This window comes from Culex quinquefasciatus, chromosome 3 (assembly GCF_015732765.1).
Source record: "Culex quinquefasciatus strain JHB chromosome 3, VPISU_Cqui_1.0_pri_paternal, whole genome shotgun sequence".
In the NCBI taxonomy this organism is placed as follows: domain Eukaryota; kingdom Metazoa; phylum Arthropoda; class Insecta; order Diptera; family Culicidae; genus Culex; species Culex quinquefasciatus.
This window is the reverse complement of record NC_051863.1, coordinates 193206998-193234821: the sequence shown is the minus strand read 5'-3', so window position 1 is coordinate 193234821 and position 27824 is coordinate 193206998. Positions and strand designations below refer to the sequence as shown.

Here is a 27824-nt window from a genome sequence, read left to right as displayed (position 1 = left end):
TTCATCGTTGGTGGAAGGTGGTGGCCACCTTCGGGCGCGGTATCGTTTTAATAAGGTGGAACTAATGATGGCTTCTTTTTCCCTTGTTTCATTGCAGGTAATGACCGGAGGAGCGATCTGCGCAGTTGAGTTGATGCAGAGGATGCAGCTATGGTGAAGGGTCAGGTTATTGGTAGGATCGACTGCCAAATGAAACGTTGGGCTTGTTAAGTTTTTTAATTTCATATTTTAATTTTCTCAATCTGATCGGTTTAAAGGTCAATGTTTCAAGTGTTTCAGTAGGAAAAAAATGAAAAAAAAAAATAAAATATACCCTAAAAAAAAATTTAGGTTTGGCTAAAGTCACCTTAATTCAATAAACAACAAAATTGGACTGAGCAGTACATACAAACGTCAAACCATGCTATACAGTCATGCCTCGGTTTTGCACTGCCCCGGTTTTGATTCGTTAAGCTGCCTTGGTTAAGCACGGTCCAGTGCTTAACTGAAGCACAGAGCTTATGGGATTTTGGCTATATAGGAGACATTGGCATTTTTCGTATGAAAAATCATGCAAACATCAAAAAAATATAGTGTTTTGGAATTGGGATGATGTCAGCTATCCATTGAAATTATTATTTCATTAAAATTTTCACAAAAAAAACGTATTTTTCCTGTATTTTGAAAAACAATGTTGCTCTGAAAAATACTCAAAATTATTGTTTTTGCAAAATGGGTATCAAATGATTGGAATTTTTTCATACCTTTCAAATGCTAAATAATTTTTTTGAAAACACTAAAAATTTTCACAAAATTACGTATTTTCGAAAACAGTACTCTAAATTTCAGTTTTTAAAATATGAGTATCAAACGATTGGAATTTTGTTATACATTTCGAATGTAATAACAACATATTTTCACAAAACTACGTATTTTTGAAAAAAATACTCAAAATTTCAGTGTTTACGATATGGGTATCAACCGATCAGGACTTTTTCATACATTTTGAATGTAATAACAACTTTTTTTGAAATACTCAAAATTTTCTCAAAACTACGAATTTTCGAAAAAATACTCAAATTTTCAGTTTTTTACAATATGGATATCAAACGATCGAGATTTTCCATACATTTTGAATTTTATAACAACATATTTTAAAAACACTAAAAATATTCACAAAACTACGATTTTTCGCAAAAAAAATTCAAAATTTCTGTTTTTTGGGTAGCAAACGTTCAGAATTTTATCATACATTTTGAATGTAATAATAACTTTTTTTGAAATACTCAAAATTTTCTCAAAACTACGTATTTTCGAAAAAAAACTCAAAATTTCCGTTTTAGCAGTATGGGTATCAAACGATCGAGATTTTTTATACATTTCGGATAAAAAACAATATTTTTTGAAAATATTTTAAAAAATTGAGTTTCTTTTTTCAAAAATACGTATACTACGTGAAAATTTGGAGTATTTTCACATTTCGGATAAAATAACAATATTTTTTGAAAACATTAAAAAAATGAGTTTTTTTTTTTTCAAAAATACGTATACTACGTGAAAATTTGGAGTATTTTCTCAATCGTTTGATACCCATTTTGAAAAAACTGAAATTTTGAGTATTTTTTTTCGAAAATACATCATTTTATAAAATTTTGAGCATTTTCAAAAAACTAATTTAACATTCGAAATGTATGAAAAAAATCTGATCATTTGATACCCATATTGCAATAAAAATATACGTTTTTTTGGGTTCTTTAGAGAAAAAAATGCATTTTCAAAATATAGGAAAATACGTATTTTGTAAAAAATTTCATGAAATTATAATTGTAATGGATAGCTGACCTTCTATCGGATGGGGAAGTAAAACGTCGGTCCATTTGCGTTAAAGAGGTTTTGGGTGACTCACTACACATAACCTTCGGACACCTAGAAATGAGCAGAAACTTGCAACAGAGCCCACAAAAGACCCGATTTTTCATACGATTATAGCCAATGTCTCCCATATAGCCAAAATCCCATAAGCTCTTTGCTTCAGTTATGCACGCCTCTGCCGAGCTCCCGTGGTGTACACAGAAAAAAAAATCATGGTAATATTACATCTGGGAAGGGGTACATCTTTTATGTCAGAAAAAATGTGTAATTTTACCTCTGGAAATGTGTAATTTTAGCACTTTTCTGGTGTAATGTCACTTTTTCAGTCTAAATTGAGGTAAAATTACATCTTAAAAGAGGTAATATCCAACCTTCAAAAATTACAGCTTCCAAATTTACATTATTTTTTTCTGTGTAGTGGTACGGGTTTCGCTTTGTAAGCGGAAGGTCGATGGCTTGAAACCCATCTGGCGAGGCAAAAGGGGTAGGTGGCGGTCGAGAGGGGATATCGGCTGCTGCGGGAATTGACTTTGTCAAGTCCCAAGCCTCCCCAAAACCCATCCCATCCAATCTCTCGGACGATCTGTTGGCGACTGAGTCTGAGCGTTGAAGAATTCTGTAACAATACGCAGAGAAGAGCTTCAAATGCTACTTTCGATTCGGTCACATGCTCTCAGGCAAAATTCGAGCTGAAGATTGGGCTATATGATCGGTAACAATCTCTAGATGGGTCAAAAATAAACGAGATTTCCCCTCAATCTCGCTCATCTCCACGTCCTCGGATCGGTCTCTCGTGCTCGTGTGGCATGGCATTTGGGGGATTGGTCTGGGGAATGAGAGGGGGCAACTGCTCGAATAATTTGTCAAATACTGTCTCGCTCAAACAATAGCGCTACGGAAGACGATCGTTCGGCAGGCTGTGTATAGCAGCAAAACAGAAAACCTGAGAACAGATCATACTACAATAGATACGCAAGTGTCGCAGTGGTCCGTGTCTGTTCACAGTAAAAAAAAAAATGCACGCCTCGGTTTGCGGTGCTTAACCGAGGCACGTCTGTACTCATATTTTAGTGCAGTGAAAAAAGGCGTCATTGGATTGTCGCAAAATTATGTATTTAAATTGTGAAAATTTGCAAATTGGACGGAGTTTGAACCGAGCCCTTAACCTGTCATTTCCAAAAAAAAATCTCTACTTGAATTTTTATTTCCATTGCATTTCTGATTTACTATTTTTGATTTTTGCATATTTTTTGGATATTTTGGTAGGAATGATAGATTATAAACATTAAAAAATTATTTAAACTCCCTTTTTTAAGATATTCTGAAGAAAACACAAATTTAATTTTAGAGTTACAGAAAAAATGAGAGTTACAGAAATAGAAGTCATAAATAATTATAAAATGCTTTCAATATTTAATATTTGAGTCAGCAAATATGGCATTTATTTCAACTCAATTAGATATTCTTTGTGGGCCAAAATTTATTTGTAATCTCACAGACAATTATCATGGTTTAAAAAATGCTCGAAATCAAATGGAGTTCAAAGAATACTTAAATTTGAAGAAAAATATGTTTACAATTTTGTTGAGAAATTACTTAATTTCGTGTCATTTTCAAGCGACAAAACGGCTTAGTTTGCTTTACCAAAAAAAACATAATCCAAAACATGATTTTTCGACTCGCGTTGAAAAAAAGTGGTTTTTTGCAACTTGTTGCAAAAACTAATATTGAAAGAATTATCAACTGTTTTCGTAAGTTTTTTTCAAACAACAAAACAAATCTTTGATTTTTTTGAAAAATACTCGTCTGGAAAAAACACAATTATTCACCAATTCCAATTAACTCCATCATGTGAGCAAATGCAAAGAAAATCTAAAATAACTGCAGTAAAAAACACATAGTTTCGATGTAGGTAATTTTGACTTCAAAAACCATATCAAAAATATTTAAATTTAATGTTCTAAGTTCTCAAATTAAACCTGGCAATGCCTGGAACAAATTTTTGATCATCAAACTTACTAAGATATGAAATTTTTATTTATTCTATTTAAATCATGTGATTTTAAATCTGAAAATGCTGCTGGAAAGTTAAAAAACAGCTTGAATAATAAAAATCTCGTTCTAATTATAATTTCTGCTCAATCTGATCCTTTAAGCTTCATAGATTATACCATTAATTCTAGTCCAAATAACTTACTCATCATAGTCTACGTGACTTCCACCATGATATCACACACTTCCAATCGAATGAATAATTTCGCAAAACGCTTGATCTTGAAGTTTTTCCCCACGGTCAACCCAAAGCTGTGCATTTCCCAACGCCACAGCAAATTCCACCGCAACGCATCCTTTTCTGTCATCAGCCGCGACCACTGCTGACTGACTATACGCAGCAATGCCAAGGCAACTCCACGCTGTGATTCAACCAAACTTAATCACCCCTCTTAGCTAGCTACTTACTAACTCGTGCAATTCGGAAATGCAAAACTACCTTCGATAGCTCGGAGTCACACTCACACCCAACTCAGGCCGCCACTTCTTCTAGACCCAACCAGAGATATCCATTCGAAATGGCCAGAAGCCATACTCGGCGGCGTCGCCGGTGCGGTGACCTTAACCCAAATAGTCACTTACTTCTTTTTTTTTCGAAAACGTGCATTGCCTCACACTAGCAGACTAGCAGGCAACTGCGAAGCTTCGGCGATGCATCGCCGAATTAAAAAGTGCAGTCAGGTTCGTCGCCACGAGCCAGCTCGAGTCTCCAAGTCGCAAAGGTATCTTCGAGGACATGGGGAATTGGCGAACGTTGGTGATCTTGGGGTGAATCCTGACGATCGATGATGACCATTTTTCAAAATGATAAAGAAATGAGTCATGCGTTGCTGATTGGAACCACTAATCGATATTGTTTACCTTGAAGGTTCGCGACTTGTATGCGAATTACGGAACTTTACCCGTTGCGAAAGCCGGTGCTACCGGCCTCTCAGAGAAACAAAGAGAACTTCCATAGCTTGTGCCAGCAAATCTCAACTCTAGGAAGAGTGTGAATACAAAGAGCCAAAACATCTCTCTCACAAACAGTGACGTCAGCAAAGACTTCAACCTGAAGAAGTCGAGAGAATGCGGAACGTCGTCGGTCGTCGCGACGCCTAAGAGAGCCGCCGCCGAAGTCGATTGGGCTTGCGCTTGCGTAAAAGTTTCGTTTTGTTGAAATGTCTTATTACGGCGTTGGTTGGGGGCTGCTGCTGCTGACTGTCTTTGGGCGCGTTGTTGGAACGCGCGACTAAGCGACTTGGTTGTGTGTGGTGGGCAGCAAGCGAGAAACTCGAAGCGAAATAAAAGTATTTGACTTTGCTGGAGCAGAGTGGTGTTGCGGCAATTGCGAGCTGGGTTGGGGGTTGTGGTGATATTTTTAGATGAATTTAGATGCAGTTTTTTTAACGCTGATAAAAATCACTTTTTACACGAGTTATAAAATAAAATATCAAATATCTTTAGCAATCAAAAAGTTTCCAAATATAAAAAAATAATCATTGCAGTCTAGACTTGTCTATCTGCAGTTCAAACATCCGGAGCTATATAAAGAAAATTTAAATATTTGTCCCTGAGCTACGGTCGAGGTCAAATGAGGCAAAACAATAAAAAAGGGGAAAGCCAAAATAAAAGCAGATTTCAAAGCTTATTTTCAAATTTATAACATAATTTTACATCAGTACAATGATGCTCCTGTCACAGATTTGCAAAATGTCAATGATTTCAGAAAAAAAAACCTTGATACCTTCTTTTTCCGAACTGTGATCCCAATTTTTTAAGATTTTTTTTTTGTTTGATTTAAAATGCATAGAAAAACGTTCTGCAATATATTCTTTATTAGATTGTAAAAAAATCTCACTCTTTGTGGGAATTTCAAGGGATGATCCCCTAGCTGTACTGAGTCAGAATCCCAAATATGACCCCGATTGGTTACGACAGGACCTGGCGCTCCGACTTCACTGCCCACCATTGAAAATACGGCTAATATCCACTATTGGCAAAAACGAGTTATTAGCACCAGGTGGTGGAGGATGCTCCAACGCATCTTCTGAAACTTGAATTTCACTAAAATAGTGTTTAGATTTGGCTGCCAACGCGAAAAACCCAACGGCTAGTATGCAACTCTTGTAGGAAATTGCCTTGACGGAGATTTGATGACAAACACTAATATGCGTTTTTCTCGGAATACTTGATTTGGCATAATAGCCGAATTTTCAATTATGACACATTGTGTAGTTCAAAGTTTAAATGGGATTCGGTTCGTTTTAGTTTTTGCCATTTTTGACCCTCTTATTTTTTATTTTTTTTCAAATACGTCGTGAGCTTACATTTTTTCAAAGTCCATCGGCTCTGGCCGGGGTCCAAGGGTGCGGGGGGATTTAAAAAAAAATATTTAAATATATATGGGTCATTCCATCTCAACTGTGCACGAAAAAGTGCAAATTTGAAAATTACCCTCTCCGATCCTGCTCAAATTTGGCTGAGCTGTTGATACTATCAAAACATGCAAGAATCCCGAATTTCATCCAAATCGGACCACCCCCTCCATTTTTGTACCTCCCCAAAAAATTGACTTTTTGGCGATTTTTGGCCAAACCTCCTAGTTTCAAACGGCGATAGCTCAGGAACCACAAATCTCAGAAGGTCGTTCTTGGACTCAATTTTGAAGGAAATTGGACGTAGAATCCATTTCCGTGATCATATGTTGATTCATTTATTTTTTCTACCTGTATTGCGCAATTGAAAACATTAAAGGGCCGTATCTCAAAACACCCCAACTTATTTTTTTTATTTGACCTCACCATCGTGTTCTCCGGCCAATTTTACATAAGAATCACCTATCGACAGAAATGAATATGTTTCGTTCCAGAGATATCGAATTTTAAAGTTTTGTGTTTTCGAGATTACCTGCATCAGCTTCATTCGCCGCATCTGCTAGAAGCACACAGGCGGGCTGATCAATAACTGCTACCTGGCCATTTATTGAAATAATATTTCATCATAAATAATCTTCATCAAATTGAGCAAAAATTAACTGTATAATACTGTAGGAAACTGAAGTTTAATCGCAAATGTTTATCTGCTCAAAAAATTAATGAAGTGGAGAAAATAGTGCCATTCAGCAAAAACCCCAAAACCTGCTTTATTATTATTATTATTATAGTTTATTATTGACACTTTACCATAATTCTGATTTATGGTTTAGATTGATCATATTAAATCAATTTTTATATAGTGAGCCAGCTCCATTTCATTTAAATATGATTTTGGTCAAGGTACATTTAATTAAAAAAATCCTTATACGTGAGGACAGCAGCCGTATTGTGTTCCAAGAATCCAAGAATGATAGATGAAAAAATCACTGTTGTTCGGAAGGTGTCGAAATCATCGCAACTAAATTTGGAGAATTAGCCGCTTTGCAGCAGATCAAACTTTGTGATTTTTTTACATTTTTCAGTTTTATACATTCCAGAAATCCTTTTCCTACTCTTTGTGATCGTCCTTCACTAGAGTACAACGTATCAACAAATTTTATTCATTTTAATTCATATTTTTACTCAATAACACTACTCGACAAAACAAAACTTGTGTCAAGGGATTGACGATATCTCATCCGTTCCTGAGAGAAAAGGCATCCCCGAATCCGATGCATTCGACAGAATTTGATTTTATGTCCACGCGGACTGATGCAAATCTGGTAAATTTTTTAACATAAAAAATCGAACAATTTAAAAAAAACCATGCGTCTCCTCCCAATTATATGAGCCATCTACAAGAATATGGAAGCGCCTGGTGCATAGCCATTTCCTTTAAGCACAACGAAACAACCAATACAAATGTATAAAAAAGTTGTCAAGTTCTCGGGGGGTCCACAGCTAGCATTTTTTGTACGATTATAAAAAATAAATATTAAAAGTTTAAAATTAATTTATTTAAAAAACATATTTTTTGATTTATTTGTTTACTAAAATTTTATGTATCTTAAAGGTCTTAAAGGTCATCCAAGGACTCCCTGGAGTTAAGATCTACGAGTCTACCGCCGTAACAAGCAAAAGGTCGTGAGATTTTGACCCCGGATCATGTGCGTATAGCATCAATGGATATGGTAGACTACTATATGAATGTGTTGGGATGTTCATGGTTATCCAAGGACTCCCTGGAGTTAAGATCTACGAGTCTACCGCCGTAACAAGCAAGAGGTTGTCGGATTTTGACCCCGGATCATGTGCGTATAGCATCAGTGGATATGGTAGACTACTGTATGAATGTGTTGGGATGTTCATGGTCATCCAAGGACTCCCTGGAGTTAAGATCTACGAGTCTACCGCCGTAACAAGCAAGAGGTCGTCGGTTTTGACCCCGGATCATGTGCGTATATCATCAGTGGATATGGTAGACTACTATATGAATGTGTTGGGATGTTCATGGTCATCCAGGACTCCTGGAGTTAAGATCTACGAGTCTACCGCCGTAACAAGCAAGAGGTCGTCGGATTTGACCCCGGATCTTGTGCGTATAGCATCAGTGGATATGGTAGACTACTATATGAATGTGTTGGGATGTCCATGGTCATCCAAGGACTCCCTGGAGTTAAGATCTACGAGTCTACCGCCGTAACAAGCAATAGGTCGTCTTATTTTGACCCCGGATCTTGTGCGTATAGCATCAGTGGATATGGTAGACTACTGTATGAATGTGTTGGGATGTCCATGGTCATCCGAGGACTCCCTGGTGTTAAGATCTACGAGTCTACCGCCGTAGCAAGCAAGTGGTCGTCTTATTTTGACCCCGGATCTTGTGTGTATAGCATCAGTGCATATGGTAGACTACTGTATGAATGTGTTGGGATGTTCATGGTCATCCAAGGACTCCCTGGAGTTAAGATCTACGAGTCTACCGCCGTAACAAGCAAGAGGTCGTCGGATTTGACCCCGGATCATGTGCGTATATCATCAGTGGATATGGTAGACTACTATGAATGTGTTTGGATGTTCATGGTCATCAAGGACTCCCTGGAGTTAAGATCTACGAGTCTACCGCCGTAACAAGCAAGAGGTCGTCAGATTTTGACCCCGGATCATGCGTATAGCATAAGTGGATATGGTAGACTACTATATGAATGTGTTGGGATGTTCATGGTCATCCAGGACTCCCTGGAGTTAAGATCTACGAGTCTACCGCCGTAACAAGCAAGGGTCGTCAGTTTTGACCCCGGATCTTATGCGTATAGCATCAGTGCATATGGTAGACTACTATATGAATGTGTTGGGATGTCCATGGTCATCAAGGACTCCCTGGAGTTAAGATCTACGAGTCTACCGCCGTAACAAGCAAGAGGTCGTCGGATTTTGACCCCGGATCATGCGTATAGCATCAGTGGATATGGTAGACTACTGTATGAATGTGTTGGGATGTCCATGGTCATCCGAGGACTCTGGAGTTAAGATCTACGAGTCTACCGCCGTAGCAAGCAAAGGTCGTCTTATTTTGACCCCGGATCTTGTGTGTATAGCATCAGTGCATATGGTAGACTACTGTATGAATGTGTTGGGATGTTCATGGTCATCCAAGGACTCCCATGAGTCTACGAGTCTACCGCCGTAACAAACAATAGGTCGCCGTTTGGCTTAAGTGGTAAGCAAGGATATACGCACAAGATCCGGGGTCAAAATAAGACGACCTCTGCTTGATACGGCGAGACTTAACTCCAGGGAGTCCTTGGATGACCATGAACATCCCAACACATTCATATAGTAGTCTACCATATCCACTGATGCTATACGCACATGATCCGGGGTCAAAATCCGACTGCTTGTTACGGCGACAGATCTTAACTCCAGGAGTCCTTGGATGAATGAACAACATTCATACAGTAGTCTACCATATGCACTGATGCTATACACACAAGATCCGGGGTCAAAATAAGACGACCTCTTGCTTGGCGGGACTCGTAGATCTTAACTCCAGGGAGTCATGACCATGAACATCCCAACACATTCATATAGTCTACCATATCCACTGATGCTATACGCATGATCCGGGGTCAAAATCCGACGACCTCTTGCTGGGCGGTAGTGGATCTTAACTCCAGGAGTCCATGGTATCAACACATTCATATAGTAGTCTACCATATGCACTGATGCTATACGCATGATCCGGAGTCAAAATCCGACGACCTCTTGCTTGTTACGGCAGACTCTCAGGGAGTCCTGGATGACCATGAATATTCATACAGTAGTCTACCATATGCACTGATGCTATACACCAAGATCAAGACGACCTGCTTGCGGCAGACTCGTAGGCTTCCAGAGTCCTCGGATGACCATGGACATCCCAACACATTCCAGTAGTCTACCATATCCACTGATGCTATACGCACAAGATCCGGGGTCAAAATTGACCTGCTTGCGGCGGTAGACTCGTAGAACAGGGAGGTCCTTGGATGACCATGAACATCCCAACACATTCATATAGTAGTCTACCATATCCACTGATGCTATACGCACATGATCCAAAATCGACTCTTGCTTGTTACGACTAGACTGGATCTTAACTCCAGGAGTCATGACCATGTTTTATAGTCCCATATCCATGATGCGCGATACCGGGGTCATGATCGAGACTCAGAAACTCCAGGGAGTCCTTGGATGACCATGAACATCAAACACATTCATATAGTAGTACCATATCCACTGATATACGCACATGATCCGGGGTCATCCGACGACCTCTTGCTTGTTACGGCGGTAGACTCGTAGGGGAGTCCTTGGATGACCATGAACATCCCAACACATTCATACAGTAGTCTACCATATGCACTGATGCTATACACACAAGATCCGGGGTCAAAATAAGACGACCTCTTGCTTGCTACGGCGGTAGACTCGTAGATCTTAACACCAGGAGTCCGGATGACCATGAACATCCCAACACATTCATACAGTAGTCTACCATATCCACTGATGCTATACGCACAAGATCCGGGTCAAAATAAGACGACCTATTGCTTGTTACGGCGGTAGACTCGTAGATCTTAACTCCAGGGAGTCCTTGGATGACCATGGACATCCCGAAGTACCCATAGACCTTTGAGATACATAAAATTTTAGTAAACAAATAAATCAAAAATATGTTTTTAAATAAATTAATTTTAAACTTTTAATATTTATTTTTAAAATCGTACAAAAATGCTAGCTGTGGACCCCCGAGAACTTGACAACTTTTTATACAATTGGTTGTTTCCGTTGTGCAAAAAATGGCTATTTCCATATTCTTGTAGATGGCTCATATAATTGGGAGGAGACGCATGGTTTTTTTAAATTGTTCGATTTTATGTTAAAAACCAGATTTGCATCAGTCCGCGTGGACATAAAATCAAATTCTGTCGAATGCATCGGATTCGGGGATGCCTTTTCTCTCAGGAACGGATGAGATATCGTCAATCCCTTGACACAAGTTTTGTTTTGTCGAGTAGTGTAATGTATCGTGCACTTATTTTTCAGTGTTACTAACAAGATTAATTCTCGGGTGAGTTTTTAAAAAGCCGTAAGAGCCATCGTGACCTCTGACACTAATTTAGTAGGTCGAATACCGATGCAAAAAGGACTTTGTTTAACAATGGCTCTTACGGCTTTTGAAAACTAATCCGAGAATTGCATTTTCCTCTCGCTCCGTCGGAATCCAATTCTGCCCTTTACTGTGTGTCGTCATTGCTCTGTCCAGTGGGTTAACACAGAAATTCACTTCATTAATTTTTTTGAGCATATAAACATTTGCGATTAAACTTCAGTTTCCTACAGTATTATACAGTTAATTTTTGCTCAATTTGATGAAGATTATTTATGATGAAATATTATTTCAATAAATGGCCAGGTAGAAGTTATTGATCAGCCCGCCTGTGTGCTTCTAGCAGATGCGACGAATGAAGCTGATGCAGGTAATCTCGAAAACACAAAACTTTAAAATTCGATATCTCTGGAACGAAACATATTCATTTCTGTCGATAGGTGATTCTTATGTAAAATTGGCCGGGGAACACGATGGCGAGGTCAAATAAAAAAAATAAGTTGGGGTGTTTTGAGATACGGCCGTTTAAAGTTTTCAATTGCGCAATACAGGTAGAAAAAATAAATTAATCAACATTTTGATCACGGAAATGGATTCTACGTCCAATTTCCTTCAAAATTGAGTCTAAGACCGACTCTCTAAGATTTGTGGTTCCTGAGCTATCGCCGTTTGAAACTAGGAGGTTTGGCCAAAAATCGCCAAAAAGTCGATTTTTTGGGGAGGTACAAAAATGGAGGGGGTGGTCCGATTTGGATGAAATTCGGGATTCTTGCATGTTTTGATAGTATCAACAGCTCTGCCAAATTTGAGCAGGATCGGAGAGGGTAATTTTCAAATGCTGTTCCGCTTCAGATGGAATGACCCATATAACATATACAAACAATAGCCTAAACATTTCAAAAACAAAAATAAGTTCTAAAGTTATTAGGCCGATGCAAATATTTAAAAAAGTTTTTGTCCCTCGGCCCTGGCCGAGGTCAAGGGGGGGGGGGCAAAAAAATAAAAAAATATAAAAATTTAAATAACAAGCCATAGTCTTCACATTTAAATGAAAAAAGTGTTTTAAAATGCATTTTACACTAGTTCAGTTGTTTTGCAATCATTAGGTTTCAAAAAATCTAAGATCTGACAAAAACAAAAATTGTATCGAAAAAAAAGATTTTGCATCGAAAATTTTCAAAAAAATTAAGATTTTTTAATTAACTCAAACATGCTAAAAATGATTTTAAACGCAGGAGAATGTATTTTAATTTGATTTCAGTTGGTTGCACTTGAATGTTCATTGAAATTTTGAAGTTTATTGTAAAAATATTTTTTTGCCCCCTGATTTTTCGGGCCAATTTTGAAGGGGGGGGGGGGGTGACAAAAACTTTTAAAAATATTTGTACCAGCCTTAAGTTATTTTGAAAAAAATAAGATTTCACGAAAACATTTTATTTTTGCAAAAAGCATCATTTTGCGGTACTGTGCACCGAAATTTTTCATAAATTAAAGGATTTTAAAATCATCCCAAGCATGCTTAAAACAATTCTAAACGTAAAGAAATGCATTTTAAAATGATGTCGGCTGATCGCAAATAAATTTCCATTTACACTTTGAAGTGTTTTGTAATCATATTTTTTCGCCTACTGATTTTGAATAATTTTGGTCAAATTTCAGTACTTGAATACATATTATGTTACAAATAAATGTTTTAAATAATTCATCCTAGCCATGTTGACTAACATCTTGATGTATTTTTTATTGTCCGAAGATTTTCTGCGGTGTTTGAGAAGCTTCAAGTTTTTCTCCAATTTGTGATTTCTTTTTCGGGGTGTCTTAACAAATATTCAATTCTTTCAACTATAGTCTACACATTTTATACCGTTTGTTTGTTCATTGTCTAGCTATTTAACTATTGTTAAATTTGTAGAATAATTATAAGACTTTTCATGAAAAACACAAAAAATTCAAATTCATTTTTTTACAAATTTTGAGTTTAAATTTAAAATTAAAGATACATTTTTTTATCAGAAGTAATGTATTTACCTAAATCGATTTCATTAGGAACAAACAAAAGCGGATTTTTTAAAGTGTAAATCATTTTCTCCCGAAGTTCCTGAAACCTACAACTTTGCTTCACCAGAAATTCCTTTCTCAAGATAATGATTTTTATCTGTCAAATTTGTATGACATCTTATTTGGACGATCCAATTACGCAAATGGATTCTTTGGTCTGAGGGAAGGCCCTTACAAAGTTTAAGACAAATTAAAAAATGCATAAACAATATTCAAGAAAAAGGCTGATTGTCCAATTCGACTATGGATGGCAGACAAAAACACAATAAATTTGATTGTCTATGTGGAATTTAATTAATTGAAAAAATAAGGTTTTTGGAAAACATTGAAGTAAAATTTTTGCTGGTTTGTTTTCGCTAAATACCGCTAAAAATGTCTGCAGTTTTCGACTTTTCTGCAAAAAATAAACCACTAAAGAGTTGCTGCAGAAATGACAGTTGTTATTCCCATCCAGAGTTGATTGACAAAACTCAACACATTTTTGGAAGGAATGCAAATAAGAAGCAACTTTTGCGGCACAGTGGAATCAGGGTTACCAAGTCAAAATTGGGAAAATCTGGCAAAGCATCGATTAAAAATCTGGAAAAATCTGGCAGACAAAAATCTAACAATTCTGAATGGTGAAGAGGAGGGATGAAAGTAATTAAAATTTATTAATAACTGTTTTTTTGACCTCAAAAACGTTGAATTTGCATTTTCTGCAAGAAATACACATTCTAACTTTTTTGATTTTCAATTAAATTCGTCCTTTATACGCAAAAAGTTGCTCAAAATGGACATAAAATTAAAAATCTTGTATAATCAGTCAATATCTGGCACAAGGAAACCCTGAGTGGAATTGATCAAATAATTGAAATTAAATATTAATTTGTACTGGTGTTGTCTTTTTTGATAATCCAGCACAAATTAATATTTTATTCCATTGCATAAGATAGTAAAAACCGTAGTATATAAAAAAAAGATTTGATATCTTTTTCTACAAACTTTACCATCGTAAAAACATCCACGAAGGAGTAACATTAAAGCTTGGAAAATTAACTCAAAAAATGTTTACTTATGCAATTGTAAACAAATAAAGGCTATTTCTAGAGTTTAAAAAATGATCCTATAAACATATGAAACACAAAAAACCTAAAAAAAACTCTGGATTAAATCTTTTTTAAAAATATGGAATTAAGGGACCATAGATTTGACGAAAAAAATGTAGAACTTTAAAAAAACATTTTCATATGTTAACTCTGCCTGTGTGGATCAATCGGACCGCGCACTGGACTCACAATCCAGAGGTCGCCGGTTCGAATCCCGGAGCGGACGCAAAAAATTCTAAGTGTAATTATAGGTATTCGGTGCCCTCTCCCCGTGCCCATACCTTCACACTTAGGAGACCCGGGAGGCGGAGTCTTGTCGCAAAAAGAACGATACACGCCTGTGGATCCGTTGACGAAACCGCAAGGATTAAGAGGGCCACATTATAAGGTGTTACGTCGATTCCGTTCCAATATTTTTCACAGTTTTACAGGAATGCAATAATGAATAAGGCATTTCGTGAAAATTCTTGCTCAAAAAATGAAGATTTTTCAAGTTTCTTTTTAAGAAATTCTAGGACATATTAAAAACAAGAAACAAGGATATGGGAGAATGCTAGTAGGTCAAGGTTCTGCTAATACTTAGCTGATTGCATTTTTTAAACAAATTTGGTGAATTAAATTTTCAATCAAATGTAAGAAGGTGGCTCCATTTTTAACGATCATGAGCTCCGGACAGCGTTATGACTATTTCCTCAACTAACCATTCAATCACTTCCGTGACTCAGAATTCATCAACCACCCACCCAGCAAGTATAAAAATTCATTAACCAAACTATCAGCACACTTAATTCAGCAACACTAAAAAAACACCAACACCAAGTTAGCACCTTCCCCATTGCTCAAGTCAGCCAAAGCAGTCGTCACTGTAGGTGTTTGTGTGCGTGCACCCAAACACTTCTTCGTGCTGCGTCCAAGTCCAACCAAGCAGCAGCAGCTGAAGGAAAAAGTAGTTTTTTTTTTGTGTGTGCGCCGTTGCCTTCTTCGTCGTCGTCGTCGTTCGGGGCTCGGCGTCGTCGATCGTGCTGCTGTTGGGGGGTTCGGCAAGCTCCCGATCGCGGGCTCCACGCTAGTCTACTCGCGAAAGCTATCGAAGGCGCACACGGTTGCTCATTTGGTCTGCTCGTGTGGAGTTTGCTCCTTGGCGCTGCTCTCAGCTCTGTGCTCTCTGCTCTCTCCCTCGCACGATCTCGTGACGAGGATTCGTGATCGTGATCCGTTTTTTTGGTTTGTTCGTGCACAATTGTGAGCGGCCGTTCCACCGAAAATCCTTGAGGTGAGGGTGGCCATCTGACCGGCACCAACGTCACATGTGACAAAACAAAAAACGTTGCAGCAAAAGTTACAGCAAAAAAAGGGAGAAAGAGAGTGAAAACCGTGCACGAGCTCGCAAGCGTGTGTGTATGCCTGTATGTGAAAAGTTGTGTAACTCGGCTTAAGTCAGGCTTAACGCTTAACGAAAGAAAAAAAAAGTATAAGGAAAACTAAAAGCAAAAGTGTTGAATGTTTGTGCGAACGACCGTGTATGTGTGAGCGCTTTTTCGGTGGCTTTCTTCGACGACTACGACCAAGACGGCAAGTTGCAGCAATAACCTGGTGTTGCCTCATCATCTCCGGAGATCCGGACCTACAAACACGACTACACGAATAACAGGTTGTGAGGAAGGGTGCCCACACGTGAAAAGTGGTGAAAAGTTGCACGAGGAATAGGAAAAGTAAAAACAAATCGCAGCGACGCAGCGCGGAAGCTGATAGCAAAAGAGGGAAAACAAGAAGGAAGAGAAGAAAAAAAGTGAAAGAAAGTGTGTGCAAGTGTTTGCAGCGGCTCAAGCTGGGAGAAACAGAGATTAGAGAAAAATAAAGTGCTGCAAAAGCATCGCGAAAAGGAAAAATTGCTGGAAAAGAGAGAAGCAGAGAGGAGTCTTGACCACGTGAAGAAGGAAAACCCTGAACTGGTTAGTTTGTTGTTTATTTTTCTATTGACATTTATTTTATTTCACCCACCGCAACGTGTTGTTAAACAATTGAGGGGAAAAACCCCATTTATAAAACTGAAAATCAGTCATTCGAAGAACTAATGCAAAAAAAGTTTAAGAAAAAAACTGTTGATCGGTTGGCTGACTAGCTGTCTTGTGAAATGAACTAGAACCAAACAAGTGAAGGTGCACGCACAATTGGGGCAATGTTTTTATACAAATCAAGTGTTGCTAAAAAAATATTACAGCTTCATAGTTGAGCGTAACTGCAGAAAGCTTAAAGAAGCTAAGAACAAAAAAACGGACACAAGACTTATGTAAGGTATTGCGTGATGCTATTTAACTGGCCAAAACTAAATTATTAATATGACTTTAATTTTATGATATTTGTCAAAGTATTCTAGAATTAAACGGTTGGTAAAAATCAGAACAGAAGTTTTACGATAATTTTGGAATGAAATTTCACAAAGTATAAAAAAATATATTTTTTATTTACTCATTCAATTTTATATCACCCTAAAATTATTAATACATAAGAAAGTGCATTTGAGTTGTATTCATTTAGTTATTTTTTTATTTTTTTATTTCATTGAAAGTTTCTTGAAAAAAAAAACTGCACTCTAATTTTTAGAACCAATATTGAATATTATAAAATTCTCAAATTATAATTAGATCGTTTTTAATCTGTATTTTATTTTCAATTATTTTTTTTTAAATAATATAAACTAAATATTGTTGCAACTATTTGAAGCAAGCCCATTTTCTTAAGCTTAAGCAGGTAGAAGAGGGGTTGAAAAATAAAATAATAAAAATTTAATTAACAAGCAATTTCAACATTTGAACTAAAAAAGTGCTTATAGCATTTTAAACTAGTTCAATTGTTTTGCAACCATCAGTTTTAAAAAAAATAGTTTGACAAAAACTGAAATTTCAGCGAAAAAAAAAAATTTTTTTTTGTGCGGTATTGCACATTGTTTTTATTTTTGAATACAAAAGATTTTTGAATAAACCCGAACTGCCCCTGACCGCATAAATGTCCTAAATGCATTATCTTCGCTTTTGATGTAGGGGGTTGTGTTTTAAATAGATTCCAATCAGATTTTGAAGTTTCTTGAAAAAATATTTTTTCTGCCCCCTATTTTTTTGGCCCAACTCTTATGGGTGACATAAACTATTAAAAATATTTGTACCAGCCTAATCTGCTAAAATATTAATAACCCCTTCCCGCCAAGAGCAAAATCGAGATTTTTTACGGTTTTCCTTGCCATTTTCTACATAATTGACCAAATTCGATGGAATTTGAATTGAAGGCAGTAAACATCTTAAATAACACTGTGAAGAAAGAATGAGATAATTTCATTAAAAATTTCAATTTGAAGGGAAAAATTAGTATTGCTCTGGTGCAACCATGGGCGCTAGGGGGTTAATTAAATTCATGAATGAAAAACGTTTAAATTGAAAACATACAATTTAAATTTTACAAAAATCGAATTTAGTAAAATTAAGTCCAAAAGACTTTTTGTTAGTCAAAGTACTTAAAAAACTAAGCTTTAAAAATCTTTGTAGTACATGTATTCTTTCCATTTCCATTTTTATTCTGATTTTGAAACACTAAAAATTTGACTAAGTAAGGCAATTAAAAATATTGTTGTAAGAAGTTTTCTTTCGACTCTTTTGAAAGGAGAGAAGCTGAGTTGTCATAATTCTGCAGCTAACATTGTCTCAAAATTCTTGATAAATATTTTGAATAGAGGTTATGATGAAAGTATGCAAAATATCTTGAAAGTATTCTCTTAAATCGATCTTCGTCATTGTTTTAAATCTATAAAATTAAATTCAAATAATTTTTTGTGCAAGATTTTTTGAAAAATAAATGTTTATAGGGGGACCAAAATCTAAGACAACGGGTTGCCTCATCAAATACTTTTTTACCAGATTTTATGCATTCTTCAAGTTAAAGAAAAAACAGACAATTAAATTTAAAAACAGTCTAGAGAGAAACTAATACGAGGTTCGAACAAAATGAAGAATAGACAAATTATTTTAAAAAAAAATCATGGTATTTTTTAAATGTATTTATTTTGATTGAATCCAAACGTTAAAGAAGGCAATTTTTCAAATATTTGTTGGAACAAATTATCTTTAACTCACCACAAAATTGTTAATAAAAATCTTTGATTTAATTAAATATTAAAAAAATATGCAAAAATGACCTTAGGTTGAATATGATTCAACAAAAAAAAACTGAAAAAAGGACTTTAAAAAACTAATGGTTAGGAATGTTGCACAACTGTTTGATTTTTGAAACAATTTTATCTGAATTATCTGACTTTCCGACATCACTTTAATCTATAGTCCAAAATATTTTATTTACAAAATTAAATAATTAAATATTATATTGATCTTTAAGTTGCCATAAAAACTAGATTTTTGCCAATTAAACTTATTTTGAAATAAATCATTCATAAATAAATATTCAAAAAAATATGAAAATCATAACCGTTCAAAAGTATTGTCCTCATTTTTTTTAAATGATAAAATATGAATAAAATTACCAACTGTATGGATTTGAATGTAACTTGAAAGTTGTAACTTAAAAATCTGCATTTGGCTTTTTGTTCCACAGACTTTTCGTAACAATAATTCAGTAAACTACAAATCTTCAAATTTTACGCATGTTTTTCAAATTTAATGTCTACAATTGTTATAAAATCAAAGAGTATTAAAAAATGTGTCATACATTATCAGAGTTATGGTAGCACCGAAAATTAGTAAAATTTCATCAAATCCATTTTTTCCTGTGGTTTTATTTATTTTTCCGATTTGTGGTCTAAAATTCAAAATAAGCAAAAAATCCATAAGTGCTCTTATTTCATATCATTACAAAAATCAACTTTAATTTTCAGCAACAATTGTTTTTTTGTACCTTGGTTTTTTGAGAAGTTTTTGAAGGAGGGAGGGGACAAAAATTTGATATAAAATTTGCAATGGCCTTATAAGCATAAAAAGTCTGATTTTATATATAAACCTTTTAAGTATTACAATGCAATTCACATAATGAGCATCTATAAAATCATGTTAACCAAAATATTTCAAACCTTAAATGATCTGTGGTATTGATAACTAAGTTTTGTAAACTTTAAAATTTTTATGTTGGTAAGATAAACGCTTAGCAATGCTGATAGTTTTAACCTTTAAGAATAGAACAAATTTATCTACAGTTTTTGTACCTCAGCTCTAGGGGCTTGATATTCAAGACAAGTTTTAAAGTTTCAGGCAACTGCTTTGAACATTGTAATAGTTGTGCTACCGTAATAGATTTGCAAAATATATATATATTTGTGGATTTTTTTCCATTTTTTTTTAAATATAAAAACCTTAATTTTTTTAAAACTATATAAATAAACGTTATGCAATGAATTCTAAATAGTTTACAATCGTTTTTTAAGCTTTCCAATCAATAATTTAATTTCTAGCAATAATTTTGTGTGGCCCTGATTTTTTCTAGATCCAAAAACTTGTAATAAAATTAAAATTGGCGTTGTAAAAATATTATTCAATAAAACCACATAATTTGATTTCACCCAATTCCAACCATTCAAAGTCCCAACTTCCCTAGCACATTCTGTCAGCTCCAGTTAGCCTCTAGTTCGAGCAACCGCCGTGCTAATTCAACCAAACAGCAAATCAGCCAGTAGCTAATTAAGTGACCGTAAAACATCCACTTGAGTGCAAGAAAGAAGCAAACAAAAAAACCTACAACAAAACCATGCTCGTTGCCCTTAAATAATTCTCCAAGCTTGGAAAATGTGCTCGCAAACAAATTTTCGCAAGTCACACGGTTTTCCCTTCATCGTGGGCCTTATTATTTCAGATTTGTTGTGTGTTCACAGCACCAACTCTGTAGTTGCCCCACCAACGCGCCCGCTTAAGCGCGATTAGTTAGTCAGCCGTCGCCACCGCGACTAAGCTCAATCAGCATCGCACCGAACAAAAAATCGGAGCTTTTGATCTCGCGACCGTGCGCCACCGTGTAATTTTTCCACCCAAAAGTTTCATAATTTTTCACCCAATTTGGGCCCCGGCTTTTCGCGATCTCGCGCGCTCTGTTTTTGTCGAGGACTCGCTCGCACAGTTTTCACACTCTAAATTTTCAATTAAAAATTCAATCCGAGCTCATTTGGAAGAAGACTTTGAGACTGTCAGTTTTTGGGGTGTGATTGTCACGTAATCGCACGCAGACCCTCGTTTGGCGTTTTGGCGCGCTTTTCTTCTAAGCTTCTGCATCTCAGAGTGCGGGGCCATTTTCATAATTTTGTTTTTCCAGGCCGCCGCCGCAGCCGCCATCTAAACAGCCAATTAATTTCATAAACGAATATTTATCTGCGTTCTTCTTGGCGCAGCTCTTCTTTTCCATTACATCACGGTGCTGAGCAGCTGAATTTCATTGAGATCGCGGGGTTTTTCTTATTTTTTTGGTGAGCATCTTGTTGTTTTCATTTCTGGCCTTTGCTGAATAAACTAATCGCGAGCGATGTTTTTCTAACGCGTTTTCGATTTTTCAATGATTTTTCGGACGGGGGCTCCCATTGTTCAAGTATTCACATTGTGGCGCCTCAAGCAAATCGAGAGCAGGTGAGAGTTGGTTTTGGATGGATTTGAAGCTGAGTTGTGTAATTTAGCGCAACTTAAAGTCTGTAGCAACTTTTAGAAATTATCTGTTTATGATTTGATCAATGAATTGAATATTTTTTGTCTCACTGAATACGAAACAAAGTGGTCCAAGATGGTCAAATATTTAAACCCTTTTTAAACATTGACTAAGTTATGTTTGTAGGCTTGTCACTTTACAAAAATGCTTAAATTTTTTTAAATGTATAAAAATTTCAAACCTTTAAAAAACATTTTTATTAATTACCTCAGTGATAAGATAATTTTCGAATAAATCCATGTTTGTTGATTTAAAATATTATACGGGTAATTCTCCGCCAACTCACACAACAGTTGCCCCTGATCACGAATCCGAGGTCCGTTTTTTGATATCTCGTGACGGAGGGGCGGTACGACCCCTTCCATTTTTGAACATGCGAAAAAAGAGGTGTTTTTCAATAATTTGCAGCCTGAAACGGTGATGAGATAGAAATTTGGTGTCAAAGGGACTTTTCTGTAAAATTAGACGCCCGATTTGATGGCGTACTCAGAATTCCGAAAAAACGTATTTTTCAAAATCATTTTAAAATTTCGTGTTTTTTTCTAACTGTGCAGGTTTATTTTTTAGAGTGTAACAATGTTCTACAAAATTGTAGAGCAGACAATTACAAAAAATTTGATATAAAAACATAAGGGGTTTGCTAATGAACATCACGAGTTAAAAAAAGTTTAATTTTGGAAGGTTGAAATTTCGGTTGGTTGAATATTACTTCTTTTTAGGATAAATTTTACTTAAAAATGTGTAAAAATATGAACCTGATGAAAATTTACCAGAAACTGATGAATATTAACCAATTCCTGATGTAATATTACACATTTGACAAAAACTTTCACTATTTCCTGATGAATATTACCATATTTTTTTTCTGTGAACACAGAAAAACAAAGTTGAATTTTGGAATGTTGAAAATTTGGTAAGTTGAATATAACCTCTTTTTTCGAGTAATATTACATAAAAAATGTGTAAAAATGTGAACCTGATGAATATTCATCAAAAACTGATGAAAATTCATCATTTTCTGGGGTAAAATAAATCATTTTTTAGACACAATATCTGTCACCATTTCCTGATGAATATTACCATCATTTTTGTCCTGTGTAGCTGGAATTCTTGAGCTTATGTTGAAAATTAGATGTTAATATACATAACTAATGAAAAACTCAATCAAAATTTACAATTTTCATTACCAAGCTATGATACCCGAAACTGAACCGAATGGAACAACGTCGAGAAAATCAAGTTAATATTTCTGATCAACATCCACACCAACAAACATTTACGTGGAATTCGATTGTAAATTGATACACATAAAAAATGTTTAATTTTGGAAGGTTGAAAATTTGGTAGGTTTAATATTACCTCTTTTTTAAATAAACTTACATTAAAAAATGTGTAATAATGTGAACCTGATGAAAATTCACCAGTTCCTGATGCAATATTACACATTTTTTGACACAAAATCTGTCATCATTCTCTAATGAATATTACCATAATTTTTTTCTGTGCATGTACATCCAGAAAAAGTCTTGAAGTACTAGTTTTTGAGTGACTGTATAGCCTTTTCGCAGTGAGAAAGGCAAAAATGGCAACTTTTTTTAAGTTTCACTAAGTAAACTTTTTTCGTTTTTTTACTGCACAAAAAAAAATATGGTAATATTACATCTGGGAATGGGTACATCTTTCATGTCAGAAAAAATGTGTAATTTTACCTCTGAAAATGTGTAATTTTACCACCATTTTGATGTAATGTAGCTTTTTCAATCTTAATAGAGGTAAAATTACATCATAAAAGAGGTAACATTCAACCTTCTAAAATTACACTTTCCAAAATTACAAATTTTTTTGCTGTGTGGTGAATTTTCATCATGTTGACATTATTACACTTTTTCAATGTAATATGACTCAAAAGAGAGGTAATATTAAACCTACCAAATTTTCAACCTTTCAAAATTCAACTTTTTTTCTGTGTATCAATTTACAATCGAATTTCAGGCAAATTCTTGTTGGTGTGGGTGTTGATTAGAAATATTAACTTGATTTTCTCGACATTGTTCCATTCGGTCCAGTTTCGGGTCTCATAGCTTGGTATTGAAAATTGTAAAGTTTGATTGAGTTTTTCAATAGTTATGCAAACAATTCATTTTCAACATAACCTCAAGAATTCCAGCTAAACATCAGGTTCACATTTTAACACATTTTTTCGTAAAATTACTCCAAAAGAAGTATTATTCAACCAACCAAATTTTCAACCTTCCAAAATTCAACTTTTATTTTCGTGTAAATCATTACTTTTAAACATGAAAAAATCAAGGATATTTTAATTTACTTTCGAAAATTACTCATAAATTTTATTCAGATCAAATCATTATTCAAGTTATTATTATTATTATTTTGGGATTCCAAAATACATAAATTATGATTAAGCAACTGCGTTGACTCACAATCCCCCTTAAGGTCACGCCACCATGTTAAAACAAGCTAATGTACAAGCAACTACTACACCGCGGTAATGATCATCACCAATCACCACGCTCTCCGAAAGGTTCGTCACACCCCTCGGTCAAGTCACCGTCAGCCAACTACTCGAAAACAAAAGGAGTACCATTTCACAGCTCATTTACCATATTTGTACCAACTGTAGAGGCAAAGATTAATCGATCCTACGCGGGCAATAAACTTGATCACTCAATTGCCATTAAGCAGCCGAAGATCCCGCGCGAAAAAAAAGGCTAAATTTCACAACCAACATTTGACATTCAACCCTTATTTGGGAGGGGGATTTCCTCCAAAACGGTCAATTTGTCTTCTGCGTGCTGCACCCCGCTGCAGGGTGAACACAACTCGGTGACAAAACCTCTCGATGATCAGCCTGAACTTCGGCACCAAATTTGAACCCCCCTTCAAGGCAGCCCGGGTCATCGTCAACTTGGCAATTTCATCATCACCGAACCCCGTCTTCGACTTGCTGTGTGCAGCAAAACTCATTGGTGCGTGTGAAAGATCAGAAAAAAAAACATCGAATTTGAGCTTTTTTTTAGACCAACCACCTGCGAACAACAGGTCGACCTTGGACGGTGGTTTCTGTTGGCATTTCTAGATCTTCGCCGGTAGTGAGTTTAGCGGGACGCTCAAATTAATAAAGCAGACAATGGGAAGTTCTACAGCTTCTTTGAGCAACTTGCTGGGATATTGAAGTCTTCAGAAGGTGGAAGTTGTTCTGATCCCCCTCAAAAATTCTACCTGAAGGCATTCTTACTAACATGACTTGTGGTGTCCGGTTTTCGTCCACGCAGATTATTTTTGGCAACCCCCTCAAAACAAAAACTGGAAAGAGATCAACTTGGGACCTCGCCTCAAACTCAAACAACCACTTTAGAAGAAAACAAAGCCAGGCGACATTCGATACCCCGGACTGGTTTGAGATTAGACCGATTCTGGTTTTTTCCGCGCACGAACTGAATAAATTTTGGTGCTGAAGTGTGATTTGGGGCGGTGTCCAAATCGAACTTTAAAGCTTAAAGACGCCCTTTGTGGAGGTAGAGTTTTCGTTTTGAGCATGAAATCTATAATTTACATCTGCCCGAAAAGGCAGAAGCGCCCTGGTTGACCTTCAGAAAAAGTTGTTTTGTTGTGGGAAACTGGTCTGAGCCGGATATGGACGAGAATTTTGGGGGACAGATTGCTTATGATGGATTAGGAGGCAGAAATTGACGAACTTGATCGAGAGAGAAGATGACACCTGTTTCGAAAAAGTCGCATCTGGTTGGAGCAAACCAGTTGATTTCGTCTGACTAAAGAGTTTGACCTTTTTTAGACTACAAGTTTAAACGTATTTAGATGTAAGTTTTGCAAGTTAACTCTCGTTACTAAGTCATCTTTGACATTGATCGTGAACAAAGGAAATACTTTGAGTCCTTTGGAGACAATTTGTATCTCTCTGAACAATGTTTTCAAACGTCTCCAACTGTCAACCGTCTGTTCGTTGCACCCAAATAATCAACCACGGGCTTCGAAAGTGAACAAACAAACCGCAAATACACCCCAAGACCTTCAACGAACCATGAACACAATACCCACAATAATGCACACAAACCCGGCGCGTTTGGAGAAAATCATGTTGACAACATAGATTAGGACGTTCGCCGGGCCAAAACCACCAACTCCACGCCCTGCTCCTTCGCGCGAGCTGTGGAGATCACTTTCGCTCGCGTTTTGTTTGTTTGCCGTTCAGCTCGTTGGCTTGGAACGTTCGGGGTTCGAAATCGAAAGTACCCCCTGCTCTGTGAATACGACGAACATAAAAGTTGCAATAATCGCGAGGTTCCGGAACTTGACGCAAGATCCGCGTGGTAAACCGCGAAATTAATATCCCGTCAGAGGTTGATTTTTTTTGGGGGATTTTGTCAAGGTCTTCCATTTGATTTATTCCCATTGTCGGGGTTGATTCATGGCCTTGGTTGCGCTCCAGAAAGATGGTATCAAAGCAGGGCAGAACGTCAATTAGGCATGAAAAATGAACACGATTTCGGGACATCTCAGGAGGACATCCAGGATCTTCGTTCGTTCAAAAAGGTAGCCATTAGAATCAATTTGATGTTCGCCTTCGAGAAACGATACTTGCAGCAGTTTTATCTCTTTCAACGCATCTTACCAGGCTCATTTTTCTCTTTATTAAGTGAAGATGCACCAACAGGTCTTTCCCCCTCTAATTAGGGGCGAGCCAGCCCTCCAACGAAGTTCTGCGTGAAAGCCGGTTAACGAGAAACCAGTGATTTAACACCTGACTATCCGCACGGCCGTGCGATTGTTTCGAAAGTTGGGGGGTATAATTTGAGCGCACGCAAGTTTCCAAACTCTGAGAAATCAATCGCCGTTTTTGCGGGGTTTCGCCGTGGAATGCGTCATCAATCATCACGCAAAGTGCACTGCTGCCAGTGTTGAAAGGCAAGGTGGCAGAAAGGTTCGTCGCCTGCGGGAATCGAAGTCGGTTTTGGAAATTAATTTTTTCCCTGTGATTATTGAGGTTTTTATTGCGGGCATTGAAGAATGGTGGAGTTGCGAATCATTGGAGGTATTTCATTCCTTTATTAGATTGCATGCTTGGCAGATTTTAGATTGCGTTTTTATACCTTTTGGATACTGTTGGCATTGGATGTTGACCTTTTTGAATTAATGGAAAGAATATTTTTAGACCCTTGCCAGTTACTGTTTGAGTTTTTATTCAAAACCTTGACTCACTTTAAACAAGTAAATCAATACTGATTCTCTGACACTCCGGACAACGATTTTTTTTGTATCTTTTATTTGATGAAACTATGAACTAAATGAACAAAAAGACATTTTACATCATTAGTTCATCCATTAAAGTCTTCATACTAAAAGCAGCTGTCCATACAAAAACTAACTTAATCCACCTATGTGGTTGAAGCCTTCCTCACTTTTTACCAACAATGGGTAATATGAGTGGTTTGGACACATATTTCAGCTACTTTTTTAGGTCCAGAAAAATAAGTACACAGATATAACTGAAGTTGTCATAACTTGAGACAGGGTTGCCAGATTTTCAATTATGTAGACTCGTTGGAAAGTTCTCTTGATTACCTAACCAAAGATGGGTCGGATGATGGTTCTGGACATCGTTTACATACATTTAAGTGAGATCCGGCTTCAAAAAAGTACATAAATATCACTTAAGTGGTCATAACTCAAGAAAGGGTTGCCAGATCTTGGATGTTGTGGACTCGTTGGAATGGTCTATTGATTACCTAATCAATGATAGGTTGGATGGTAGATCCGGACATCGTTTACATACATTTAAGTGAGATCCGGCGTCAAAAAAGTACATAAATATCACTTAAGTGGTCATAACTCGAGACAGGGTTGCCAGATTTTCAATTATGTAGACTCGTTGGAAAGTTCTCTTGATTACCTAACCAAAGATGGGTCGGATGATGGTTCCGGACATCGTTTACATACATTTAAGTAAGATCCGGCTTCAAAAAAGTACATAAATATCACTTAAGTGGTCATAACTCAAGACAGGGTTGCCAGATCTTCAATGTTGAGAACTCGTTGGAAAGGTCTCTCGATTACCTAACCAACGATGAGTCGGATGATGGATCCGGACATCGTTTACATGCATTTAAGTGAGATCCGGCGTCAAAAAAGTGCATAAATATCACTTAAATGGTCATAACTCGAGGCAGGGTTGCCAGATCTTCAATTATGTGGACTCGTTGGAAAGGTCTCTCGATTACCCAACCAATGATGGGTCGGATGATGGATCCGGACATAGTTTACATGCATTTAAGTGAGATCCGGCTTCAAAAAAGTACATAAATATCACTTAAGTGGTCATAACTCAAGAAAGGGTGGCCAGATCTTGGATGTTGTGGACTCGTTGGAATGGTCTATTGATTACCTAATCAACGATAGGTTGGATGATGGATCCGGACATCGTTTACATACATTTAAGTGAGATCCGGCGTCAAAAAAGTACATAAATATCACTTAAGTGGTCATAACTCGAGACAGGGTTGCCAG

At 36.5% G+C, this 27824-nt stretch overlaps 1 protein-coding gene across 1 annotated transcript in view; it reads left to right on the top strand.

Moving 5' to 3' along the window:
- The first annotated feature begins 15677 nt into the window (after window positions 1–15677).
- LOC6030994 overlaps window positions 15678–27824 on the top strand; it is a 222975-nt gene continuing 210828 nt past the window's right edge. The window contains exon 1 of the mRNA XM_038261863.1: window positions 15678–16549. The gene's annotated coding sequence lies outside the window, so the exon portion shown is untranslated. The remainder of the gene's footprint in view (window positions 16550–27824) is intronic.